This window comes from Antedon mediterranea, chromosome 2, assembly GCF_964355755.1.
Source record: "Antedon mediterranea chromosome 2, ecAntMedi1.1, whole genome shotgun sequence".
Lineage (NCBI taxonomy): Eukaryota > Metazoa > Echinodermata > Crinoidea > Comatulida > Antedonidae > Antedon > Antedon mediterranea.
Window position 1 is genome coordinate 15,742,501 of NC_092671.1, and position 5,000 is coordinate 15,747,500.

A 5,000-nucleotide genomic window follows, 5' to 3' on the forward strand; every position below is an offset into this window, starting at 1 on the left:
GGGTACTTTGCGCGCCTGCTGCCTTCCTTGGATGTGGTAGCCGTTTCTCAAGCTCCCTCTCCGGAATCGAACCCTGATTCTCCGTTACCCGTGACGACCATGGTAGGCGCATAACGTACCATCGAAAGTTGATAGGGCAGACATTTGAAAGATCCGTCGCCGGTGCTAGACCGTGCGATCAGCAAAGTTATCCAGAGTTCACCAAGGGGAGCGGGCAAGCCCGCATTGGCCTTGTTCCTAATAAAAGCACGCCTTCCGCTAGGTCGGCGCTTGTTCGCATGTATTAGCTCTAGAATTACCACAGTTATCCATGTAGGTAACTCAGTTCCAAGGAACCATAACTGATTTAATGAGCCATCCACAGTTTTGCTTGGTACAAGCTTGTACTTAGACATGCATGGCTTAATCTTTGAGACAAGCATATGACTACTGGCAGGATCAACCAGATATCTAGCCTAAACCGATTGCACGGTTAAAGCGCACCCGTCGCGATGGACAGGAGTGCGTGGGCTGAAAAAACCTTCTTGACTGACTAAGGCCTCGGGAGAAACGAAGGCCGCGCCCGAATAGGGACGCTGTGCTTCGCGTTCGAAACTCTCGGGTTCTAACGTCCAAAGCCAGGCCACAAATCACTTCGATTATCAAAAAAACGGACGCACGCGAACGACCGGCGAGCGAGCGCAGACAAGTCATCGCGCCCGCCTCGCAGGGTCTGAGCGGCGTCACTCACCGAGCCTTTACCGGTGCACAGGCAAGAGCACAGGCGGCCTAACCACAGTCGAACGCGATCGGGCGTTCATCGGGTCGGCCAAGGGAGCAAGTACAATAAGCATCCCATTCAATGCTATGCTATGCTATACTGTTGTACGTGACAACACTCCCCCATATATATACCTACGACGGTCAGACTATATCGGTTAGCAACGGAGGTCGGAATAAATGGAAACTAAAAAAAATCATCATCAAACTACACATTATCACCGGCTAACCGGCGGCGTAGACAAGGTTACATTTCGAGGACCTTCAAAAGAGGTGTGCGCGCGTGTGCGTCATAATATTGAAGAAAAAAAAAATCATATCGCACGACCGTTCCTAGCCTAGCCTAGCCTAGCCTAGCTTAGCCTAGCCCAGCCGGGTCGGGTCGGGTCGGGCCGGGCCTAGCTTAGACTAGCCTAGCCTAGCCTAGCCAAGCCTACGCTCAGACTATATCGGTTAGCAACGGAGGCCGGAAAAAATGGGAACTAAAAAAAAATCATCATCAAACTACACATTATCACCGGCTAACCGGCGGCGTAGACAAGGTTACATTTCGAGGACCTTCAAAATAGGTCGTGCGCGCGTGTGCGTCATAATATTGAAGAAAAAAAATCATATCGCGCGGCCGGTCCTAGCCTAGCCTAGCCTAGCCTAGCCCAGCCGGGTCGGGCCGGGCCTAGCTTAGCTTAGACTAGCCTAGCCTAGCCTAGCCAAGCCTACGCTCAGACTATATCGGTTAGCAACGGAGGCCGGAAAAAATGGGAACTAAAAAAAAATCATCATCAAACTACACATTATCACCGGCTAACCGGCGGCGTCGTGCGCGCGTGTGCGTCATAATATTGAAGAAAAAAAAAATCATATCGCGCGGCCGGTCCTAGCCTAGCATAGGCGAGCCTAGCCGAGCCGGGCCGGGCCAGAGACCAGGCCTAGGCTACAGACGGTGCGAGCTTAGGCGGGCCGGGCCTAGCCTAGCCTAGCCTAGACTAAGCGGGCTGAGCCGGGTCGAGCGAGAGTCATAGTTACTCCCGCCGTTTACCCGCGCTACAGAAATGAAGCAGAAAAGGCCAAGGATGAAGCGAAATCTCTCCTCTTAGTATGGTTAATATGGTTAATAATGGTTAATATGGTTAATATGGTTAATATGGTTAATATGAACAGATTTACCCGTCGTCATAAACAACGTTTTTTATACTGCAAGTAATGTTTCGAAGCATCTATGTGATGAATGCTCGACCACCCACCGCTGGTTTGCCCGTCTTGTGCGGACAAATCTCGCGGATCATGTAAGGTTTAGTTTTAGTAGATCGCAGCGAAACGGATGCTCTGCTAGTCACGACACCTCGATCCATACCCAAGTCGTCTGCAAGTGATTTTGCGCCTTTCTCGCAGAGGATGGATTCCTCCAAGCTACCGTGCAATTTGCATGCACGGGCAGGATTCGGGGATTCCTTCCGGCATTGTGAGTTTAGAAGTCATAAGTATCCTGTAATAGACGGGCACAACATCCCACCGTCAAGTCTAAAAGATAATAAGAACTCCAATTGAGGATTTATCTATACCTGAGAGCGCTCAGGATATACCTGTTGTCCGTTCTGCTGATAGTAGAAAGGAGGTAGAGAACAACCCGGTTGTGGTAGTACCTGTCCCGTTTACATACTTTGTGTGTCCCATGTGTAACACCGGTTATACAGAAATAAGAAAATTGACAACTCACCTACACAAGCATACCGATGCGAGTGTACTATTTAAATGCGGAAAATGTGGGAAGTTTTCCAAAACGGGGCACGGTGCTACCATACACTACGCCAAATGTAGTATATTGGAACAACCTACTACCGCCCAGGTGTTAGACTTTGTCTGCTCCTGTGGCAAGGCATTTAAGACCAAAACGGGTCTCTCCCAGCATGAAAGGCACCGACATCCTATCCTGCGTAATTTAAAGAGGGTGGAAGCTCAACAGGCGGAAGTAGAGGGGAAGAGATTGCAAAGAATAGCAAAAGATCTAAGAAGTCAATCTGGTCAGATGAAGAAGTTGAAAAACTAATTTATCTGAACTCTGAATTTCAGGGGTCCAGACAGATCAATAGTGACATTGCTAAACAGCTGTTATCGAAAACGAACAAGCAGGTGAGTGACAAACGACGAGCACTAGGGCTACTTTTCGGTCCAAAGGCAAAATCAGCTGTTCAACTCCCTGTCATCCGAGTTCCAATGCCAAAAAGACCACAGCGAAAAGAGGATATTCCAAAGGAGCCTTTCGAAGAAGCTTTAATATCTGCTACGGGGCAGATAACAAATACAGAGTTGGGAAATCTTGTGCTAACATCATTTAGTCGAGCCATTGAGAAAAGTTCAGACTTGAGCGGTTACGATAAGATAAAAGGGAAGCTCCAACGGGTTGCTACCAATAAGAGATTAAAAGTACGAAAGAGGAGTAACCGAAAACCACGAAGGCGGTCAGCAAAGAAGGCAAGCGGCTTTCAGTACATGCAGCGGCAGTACTATAGGGACAGGAAAAAGCTGGCAATAGAAATTCTTGATCAAAAAACGGGTGGCGAGTGTCCTTTAAAAGTGGATGAAATCCATGAGGTGTATAGAGACAGATTTTCAGCTAGTTCGACTGAAGTCGATCTCAGTCATCTGCCTCCGCCCAAGGCAAGGGTAGACAATAAAAATTTATTGTTGCCAATTACGGTGGAGGAAGTGAATACAGCCATAAAGGCCACAAAAACAGCAACGGCTGCTGGTCCAGATAAGGTTACTCTCGAGGACCTAAAATGCAACCCTAACATCAATACGGTACTCGCTAGTCTGTACAACTCTTTTCTTATCAGTGGGAAGATCCCCAAGGATCTTAAAGAAAACCGTTCAATTTTGTTGCCAAAAGGAAGTGGCGACTCCGATTCCATCAATGATTGGCGACCCTTGACTATCTCTTCTATCGTGCTCAGACTATACACACGAATTCTGGCGAGTCGACTCCAAAAGGCGGTAACACTAAACGAAAGACAGAGAGGTTTTATTAAGGCTCCTGGATGCAATGAAAATATCACCCTGCTAACCGACATGATTCAGGAGGCAAAGAATCGTGGAAAACATCTTTCGGTAGTGTTCCTTGATTTGGCAAAGGCCTTCGACACAATTTCACATGAACATGTGTTCGAGGGTCTTAGAAGGTTTGGAGTGCACGAGCATTTCATCGGTATGGTTAAAGACATGTACACCGGTACATGTACGTCATTCAAGGTACCAGATGGAACCACGGACCCCATCGAAATGAGTAGAGGTGTGAAGCAAGGTGATCCCATGTCACCTATCCTGTTCAACATTGCAATGGACCCTCTCCTGTGCACCTTGGAGGCTAGTGGGCAAGGGTGGAAGCTAAATAACACCACAGCCTGCACTTCATTAGCATACGCAGATGACACTGCCTTGTGCTCTGACAGTTCTGAAGGAATGCGTGCACTCCTAAAGATTGTCGAACAGTTTTGTCATCTGACTGGTATGAACATCAATGCCAGTAAAAGTGCAGCGTTCTCGATAGAACCTTTGCATAAAACGTATGCTCTAAACATGACCCGTTCTTTTCAGGTCGACTCAGAAACCATACCATGGGTTGAACCAGGTACCAGTAATGGATATCTTGGAGCACTATTCGATCCTTGGAATGGCCTGGAAAAATTCGAGGGCGTATCTACATTAGATACATGGTGCAAACGTATTAACAAAGCATTTCTCAAACCCCGTCAGAAAGTGGATATTCTAGTTAGCTTTGTTATACCAAGAATTTCGCACAAGCTTTGCGTTTCAAACACATCTAAAACTCAAATTAAAAAGCTAGACGATACCATCAGATACTGGATCAAACTGTGGCTCAAACTACCCAATTGCATATCGACGCATTTCTTGTATACCTCCGCTAGAGACGGTGGACTAGGAGTTCCCTGCTTGTCACAATCTGTTCTATCTGCAAGGTTGCATAATCTAGGCCGGTGCCTAGATTCGTCCGATCATTTTGTTCGTAGCTGGGCGGAAGGTAAAGGATTCGCCGATCGAATTCAAAAGCTCGCTACTAAATGGAAGCTGGACATTCCACACCGAAAGAAGCTTAATCGCAAATGGAAAGAGGAAAGACAACGCAATTGGGCCACTCAAGGATCGCAAGGCATTGGTGTAGATACCTGGAAGGGATCGAAAGTTTCAAATCACTGGATTTCAAAACGATCATTCCTAAAAGAAGG

At 47.2% G+C, this 5,000-nt stretch overlaps 1 non-coding gene across 1 annotated transcript in view; it reads right to left on the reverse strand.

The window, feature by feature from the left end:
- LOC140041897 (small subunit ribosomal RNA) overlaps positions 1-449 on the reverse strand; it is a 1,791-nt gene extending 1,342 nt beyond the window's left edge. The window contains exon 1 of the ribosomal RNA XR_011843464.1: positions 1-449. This exon is cut by the window's left edge and continues 1,342 nt beyond it. This is a non-coding gene — a ribosomal RNA (small subunit ribosomal RNA).
- Between the last annotated feature and the right edge of the window lie 4,551 nt (positions 450-5,000).